The sequence below is a fragment of the Salvelinus sp. IW2-2015 genome, unplaced genomic scaffold (assembly GCF_002910315.2).
Source record: "Salvelinus sp. IW2-2015 unplaced genomic scaffold, ASM291031v2 Un_scaffold2819, whole genome shotgun sequence".
Classification (NCBI taxonomy): Eukaryota; Metazoa; Chordata; class Actinopteri; order Salmoniformes; family Salmonidae; genus Salvelinus; species Salvelinus sp. IW2-2015.
The window spans coordinates 52712-60784 of record NW_019944119.1 but is presented as its reverse complement, the minus strand read 5'-3'; the positions used below and the strand labels follow the sequence as shown (position 1 = coordinate 60784).

The 8073-nt window shown below is 42.4% G+C and overlaps 1 pseudogene; it reads right to left on the bottom strand.

The window, feature by feature from the left end:
• The window catches only part of LOC112074793 (CDK5 and ABL1 enzyme substrate 1-like), a 27425-nt pseudogene extending 19995 nt beyond the window's left edge, over nucleotides 1-7430 (bottom strand).
• Nucleotides 7431-8073: the final 643 nt, after the last annotated feature.

Sequence of the window (8073 nt, the reverse complement as noted above, 5' to 3'; positions counted from 1 at the left end):
ACCTATGTCAAAGTAGTGCACTACTTTTAACCAGAGAGCCTATGTCAACGTAGTTGCACTACTTTTAACCAGAGAGCCTATGTCAACGTAGTGCACTACTTTTAACCAGAGAACCTATGTCAAAGTAGTGCACTACTTTTAACCAGAGCCCTATGTCAAAGTAGTGCACTACTTTTAACCAGAGAACCTATGTCAAAGTAAGTGCACTACTTTTAACCAGAGAACCCGTCATACGTTTCCAAACCCCTGATGTAAAACACACAGTGTGCCTGTCTGTACCACAATCATCCATTGCTCTGTACACTAGCTATACACATAGGCTACAGTAGAAGTCTGTGTAATGTGTGGACAGAGGAAACTGCAGTTGACCTGGTTGTTTATTTTAGGGAAGTAATTGACCAATAATACACCTTTTGGTCAACGAAATGGAATACAAGGAGCCTATAGTGTATTGCCCAATCACAGCAAGGCTTTTTTTGAATAGTGTTTCACCTTGGTTCTTTTCGGAGATATGTTTGTGAATTCAGTGCTGTTTGCTTTATTTTTTGCTTTATTTTTTGTGCAGAACACCCCCACGAAGGAACTCAGACCCCTCAAAAGAGGCCCGAAGCGAACCAAACAGACCATCTCAAGAGGTTCCCTTTTTTAGGGCAATGTGAACATCAAGCTCCCAGGTTCCCTTTGTGAATCCCGCACTATAACACTTAGACTGCTGTTATAAACCCCTCCACACTAGACTGACTGTTATAACCCTCACACTAGACTGCTGTATAACCCCTCGCACTAACTGCTGTTATAACCCCTCACACTCTAGACCTGCTGTTATAACCCCTCACACTAGAGTACTGTATAACCCTCACCACTAGACTTACTGTTTATAACCCCTCACACTAGACTGCTGTTATAACCCCTCACACTAGACTGCTTTATAACCCCTCACACTAGACCTGCTAGTATACCTGGAGAAACGCTCCCCTAGCAACCAGCTAGTGCAGAACTGGCCCTTCTGCAGTCAATCACGAACCCCTCACACGCTAGACTTAGGATTGCATATTTACGTACCCAACCTCACATCAATATATGGTTGACTGTGGGCGTGATGGTAGTGATGAACAACGTGACCAATGCTGGCGACAACGATAACACGTACAGCCACTAAGGAAAGGAAGCGGCCCAAAAGACAGCCAACAAACCACTTATGTCTTAACTTGTGTCGTCGACCCGGACCGTTGGGGGTCTGACCCCCCAGGGCGAAGTCAGGGCCTTCCGAGCGCCACACTGGCAAGGGCCAGGTACAAACGAGGAGGAAGGAATCAGACTGACGCTGAATCGTGGGTTGTATAAACCCCCCCTCACACGAGTTCTAGCACTACTGCCAGAACCCCTTTCACACTGAGGACTCCTGTTATAACCTCACAACTTGTGAGTTAGAACTACTCTTTATTCTAACCCCGCTCACACTAGAGCGACTACCTGACCATAACCCCTGCAGACACTAGAACTGCGTTATAAACCCCTCACCACTGTTAGGACTTACTGCTAATAACCCCTCACACTTAATGGTACCGGACTTGTAAACCCCTCACACTAGACTACTTTGACAATTAACCCTCAACACTTCGTGACTTACTTGTTATAAACCCCTCACACTAGGACTACGTTGAGAATGAGACGGCGCTGATAACCGCCCTCCACGTAGCCGTAGTGGTCGGTAAAAGGCCCATAACTGTTGGGGAGTCAATAACCCCTCACGACAACGTATCAGTTGGTAGGAAAGCGGGAACAGTGAAGCAGAGACTAGCGACATAACCGCCTCACACTAGGACTACTGTTATAACCCCATACAGATCTAGCACTATGTATGTTCGTATAACCCCTCACGACTAGAAGACTGACATAACACACCCTTGGCACCACTTAGACTGCTTATAAAAACCCCTACACACTCGTAGTGAGCTGCCCTGTTAATAACCCCTCAACTAGTGAGCTACTGTAAGATAAATATAAACACCTCCACCAACGGAAGTAGGGACTACTGTTATAACCCCTACACACGCAGTAAACTACTGACAATGAACCCGTCGTCACACGAGGGACTGCTGTCGGCAGCAATCTATACAGGTATATTGGAACCCCTCACTACTAGCGATACTGCTGAACAGTGCAGTGAAGGGGGGCCCCTCTCTACACGCCAGATAGGGACTACTGATGTCTCAATAAACCCACTACACGAGCTAGAAACAACTTTGACCTGGTGAAGGTTGAGTAACGACACCCTTTCACACACGTGCTTAAGGTTTAGAAAAACCCATTGTTTACTGGTGTTTAGTGAATTCCACATACATCAAACCAGCTAGTTGATTAATATGGTAGCAGCTTAGAACTTTGCCATCGGGATGCTTAGACGCTGGAGATATGAAACGCCCTCACACTAGGTACTTTTTGTCTGTCTATAAACCCCCTCAACACTAGACTTCGCAAGTGATGCAACGACCAGTGAAGCGGCTTTACCCCCTGCAACTTCGTATCGATAGACTACTGACTAAGAACAGTAAAGCCCATCATCACACACTAGACTAACTTGTGTGGATATCAGGAAATAAATATGTATACCTTATTGATTGTGGAGTTTGAATAGTGTGAGAAGACAATATATTTGGTGAGGAGAAGACAACATATGGTACAAAATCAATTATAAACTGTGTGATTCGAACCCTGAATGCTGATCGGCTGACAGCCGTGGTATATCAGACCGTATACCACGGGTATGACAAAACATATATATTTTTTWGTGCTTTAATTGMGGTGGTAAACAGTTTATWATAGCAATAAGGYACCTCGGGGGTTTGTGRTATATGGCCAATATACAACGGCTAAGGACTGTATCCAGGCACTCCGCSTTGSGTCGTGCYTAAGAACAGCCCTTAGCCGTGGTATATTGGCCATAAACCACATCCCTTCATGTCTTATTGCTTAATTATAGGGGAAGTAGCMTATACTGGKTGTACARTTCTCTATTACTGTGCAGWTATTCTWCTGCTATTTATTCTGTTACCAATAATATGTACACGTTAATAGTATCTTCTGTTTACAATTATTGTCTCATCTTTTAACTCATTTTAATCTATTAGCTTCCAACATGTAAGTATATTTAGCTGTGTGATAACACATTCTGATGGTAATGGCTTGTCCTGCACATGTAAACACCCAGAATGCATTGAGTGAATGTTGGGAAAAGATCTTGGTTCCTTTCTATACATAGCAAAGTGAATGCAAACAGGACTCGGGAAATAGGTGAAGTGATCTGRCAAAAGAGTTGAGTCCTTATTCACGGGCAGTGTGAATACAAAGAGAACTGAGTTATTTGGYAGTTGTTTTTTTACCCCTAGAGTTCACTTTAAAAAGAGGACTTAGAGAGAATGCCAGTGTGCAAAGCTGTTAAAGGCAAAGGGTGGCTAATTGAAGAATCGGTTATTTAAAGAGGACTGTACAGTGCCTTCAAAAAGTATTCAGATCCCTTGACTTGTTCCACATTTTGTTACGTTACAGCCTTATTCTAAAATGGATTAAAATTAAAAATAATGATTTGGAAAGGCACACACATGTTATATAAAGGTCCCACAGTTGACAGTGCATGTCAGAGCAAAACCAAGACATGAGGTCGTAATTGTCCTTAGAGCGTTAAGACAGGATTGTGTCGAAGCACAGATCTGGGGAAGGGTACCAAAACATTTCTGCAGCATTGAAGGTCCCCAAGACACAGTGGCTCCATCATTCTTAAATGGAAGAAGTTTAGAACCACCAAGACTCTTCCTAGAGCTGGCCACCGGCCAAATGAGCAATCGAGGGAGAAGGGCCTTGGTCAGGGAAGTGACCAAGAACCCATGGTCACTCTGACAGAGTCCAGAGTTCTCTTGTGGAGATGGGAGAAGCTTCCAGAAAGACAACCATCTCTGCAGCAACTCTACCAATCAGGCCTTTATGGTGGAGTGGCCTGACAGAAGCCACTCTCAGTAAAAGGCAAATGACAGTCACTTGGAGTTTGCCAAAAGGCACCTAAAGGACTCTCAGACCATGAGAAACAAGATTCTCTGGTCTGATGAGACCAAGATTGTACTCTTTGGCCTGAATGCCAAGCGTCATATGTCTGGAAGAAACCTGGCACCATCCCTACGGTGAAGCATGGTGGAGGCAGCATCATGCTGTGGGATGTTTTTCAGAGGCAGGGACTGGGAGACTAGTCAGGATCGAGGCAAAGGTAAACAGAGCAAAGTACAGAGAGATCCTAGATGAAAACCTGCTCCAGAGCGCTCAGGACCTCAGACTGGGTGAATGTTCACCTTCCAACAGGACAAAGACCCTAAGCACACAGCCAAGACAACGCAGAGTGGCTTCGGTACAAGTCTCTGAATGTCCTTCAGTGACCCAGCCAGAGCCCGGACTTGAACCCGATCGAACAACTCTGAGTAGAGGTCGACCGATTAAATCAGAATGGCCGATTAAATCGGGCCGATTTCAAGTTTTCATAACAATCAGAAATCGTATTTTGGGCGCGATTTGCCGATTATTATTATTTATATTTTTTTACACCTTTATTAATCTTTATTTAACTAGGCAATTCAGTTAAGAACACATTCTTATTTTCAATGACGGCCTAGGAACTGAGGCAGAACACAGATTTTATAACCTTGTCAGCTCGGGGATCCAATCTTGCAACCGTACAGTTAACTAGTCCAATGCTCTAACACTGATTACATTGCACTCCACGAGGAGCCTGCCTGTGCCGCGAATGCAGTAAGCTAAGGTAAGTTGCTAGCTAGCATTAAACGTATTTATAAAAAACAATCAATCAATGACTGTCATTGCTCCAATGTGTACTTAACCATAAACATCAATGCCTTTCTTAAAATCATACACAAAGTATATATTTTTAAACCTGCATATTTAGCTAAAAGATATCCAGGTTAGCAGGAAATATTAACCAGGTGAAATTGTGTCATTTCTCTTCGTTCATTGCACCTAGAGTCAGGGTATATGCAACAGTTTGGGCGCCTGGCTCTTTGCGAACTAATTTGCCAGAATTTACGTAATTATGACAAATTGAAGGTTGTGCAATGTAACAGGAATATTTAGACTCATGGATGCCACCCGTTAGATAAAATATGGAACGGAATAAACGTTTTGTTTTCGAGGTGATAGTTTCCGGATTAGTCAAAGGTATATGGTTTAGAGAGAAATAGTCGACTCGTTATAGTCCTGTAATAACTTGCGGCTGAACTTGACAGGGTTCCTTCGTTATTTACCGTGCATGTCTTCCATAGAGAATGTCTTGATCTATTTCAATAGGTCTGTGTTTCGTGCAGGCTTAACCGCCTCGACGTTTTGATACCTGTGTAAATCTCACTAGGATAAGGTAACGTTTGTCAACATATTTTCATAAATCCACTCTAAAAAAATGATCTTTGCTTATATTTAGCCAATATTGATCAGAGTTACTTTGTCCTATGGATATCTACACAGTTATAAAATTGGCAAGGCGGTGTAAGCCTACACGAAACACAGACTTTTTAAGTGAATCTAAAAATATCCTATGGAATAAATGAAGGAACAGCTTTTCAGATTTTGCTAGAAGTGTCATGGGAATTATGACTCGCACTTTGGTCGTCAATTCTTACCATGCCCATTATTAAAATAGGATTTCCTGCATATAGAAATGACAGTTTTTGTTTTCAACATTCATCACAGGTAACTTAAACTCTATTTTTTTCAAACTTGAGAGTATTGTCTCCTAAGCAGACTCTTCAGTATCATTGTCACTTCAGGTTGTGTGTGTGTGTGTGTGTGTTGTGTGTGTGTGTGTGTGTTGTTGTGTGTGGTGTGTGTGTGTGTGTGTATTTTATGTATTATATTAAGTTAAAATAAAGTGTAATTGTTCATTCAGTATTGTTGCAGTTGTCATTATTCACAAAATGTGTGTGTGTGTGTGATATATATATAAAAACCTTTTTTAAATTTTTATTTTTATAATCAGCCGATTATCGGTATCGGCTTTTTTTGTCCTCCAATAATCGGTATGGCGTTGAAAAATCATAATCGGTCGACCTCTACTCTGGAGACACCTGAAAATAGCTATGCAGCAACACTCCCAACCCAACTTGACAGAGCTTGAAAGGATCTGCAGAGAAGAATGGGATAAACTCCCCAAATACAGGTGTGCCAAGATTGTAGCGTCATACCCAAGAGACTCAATGCTGTAATCGCTGCCAAAGGTGCTTCAACAAATTACTGAGTAAAAGCTCTGAATACTTTGTAAATGTGATCAGTTATATATATTATATATATTGCAAAAAAAATCTAAAAAACTGTTTTTGTTTTGTCATTACAGGGTATTGTGTGTAGATTGATGAGGGGGGAAAAAACAACTTAATCAATTTTAGAATAAAGGTGGTAAAGTAACACAATGTGGAAAAAGTGAAGGGGAGTGAAAACTTCTAGAATTTACCTGGTTCATGTAATAGCAAAGCATTACAGAAAGTCGGGATGAGACAATGTAACCAGTTGATGTCTGTGTGTAAAACGACACATTCAGTCCAGTCTAACATGAACTTATTAACATGGCCTGTCTAGCTGCTTGTTAACGTTAACAAAGTAGCCAGTCGAGAGAATATACAATGTAACCAACTGATGTTTGTTGTGTGGTTAAAATTAAAGATTGTATCGTGTATCAACGATACAACATATAAAAGACTCACACACGTGGATACAAGGTTGAAATGACAAGCCGAGGGATACAGACAGGAAGGACTTTGAGTGAGTGAGGTGTCATTACAAAYGACCCCAGACACACAGCACTCAAACCTGTGCCTCCAAGGCACTAAAAACTCACCTTCGTCCCGATTCCGAAGTCACCGAATTACAACTCTGGACCGACAGCAATGTGGAGGACTTCCGCCGTCCGAGGGGAGTAGGAAGGAGACCCGAGGGAGAGAGGAGGTTTCCCTGTGAGGAAAACGATCCTTCTCGCCTCTCCAGAAATACCTCCGTTGTCCCATCATTGAACGAGTCCGAAGGCAGAACGAGGATAGGCGGGACAGTGATGACTCCGAGTCCCGGAACGGCGCTAACGTTCCCAACGGTCCCGCAGCTCACAGACGTYGGTAGGTTAGTGAAGGTCCCATAGCTAGACACCGTTAACATCCCGGCCACTGTCGCCCCGATATCGCCCCCCAACAACTCGCTGTCTCGGTTTCCATGGTATGTCTGTTGTACTGGCCGTCCATCTAGTGAAATGTTACTAAGGAAAAAGAGAGCTGCTTGTCTCCGCCGCGTATCTCTACTTTTCCTCCGGTGTTGTTTCTGCGGGTTGGTAGTGTTGTTAACCGCGGTGTTGTTAACGGCAGTGCAGGCGGCAGCCGCCATTCTCTAATGAGGAAGTATCTCACGGCGTTCTACCCGCGCAACAGGACCTGTTCACGCCCCCTGTGCTTTCTATTGGACGAGAGGGACTAATCTAAATAACATTAAAACAGATGGACSGTGGAGAAAGCTGAAGTCGGGCTCGATTATTATTTTTTTAAAGGTTTTAAATAGATTTTCTAAATTTTTTCCTAACGCCCTAAGTCAAAACATTCTAACAATTTGAGAAAATATCAATTTACTAGACTTCAGATGAACACGAATAATGAACGGCAGCTCAATAGCCTAGTAGGCTATTACAGTACATTTCACAATACAACCTCTTTTCTCAATAACTCTATAATAATATTGTGTGTTATTAACAATAAGGACACATCTATTTTTGACGTTTACAATTTTCAGTTAGCAAAGACCTTTGAGACATCTGTGGCAGATATTAGGCTACATTAGTAGATGAGGTATAATGATGACCAGTGAATAAATAATCCTCAATATCCCCTGCTGATGATTTTCTGCAATGATACTTTGTCCTCTGACACACACAAACACACACACACACACGTTTGTTTTACTATCCTTGTGGGGACCAAACAATTGATTCGAATTCAAAATCATATTTTCCCTAACCCAAACCTTAACCTAATCCCTAAAATAGCC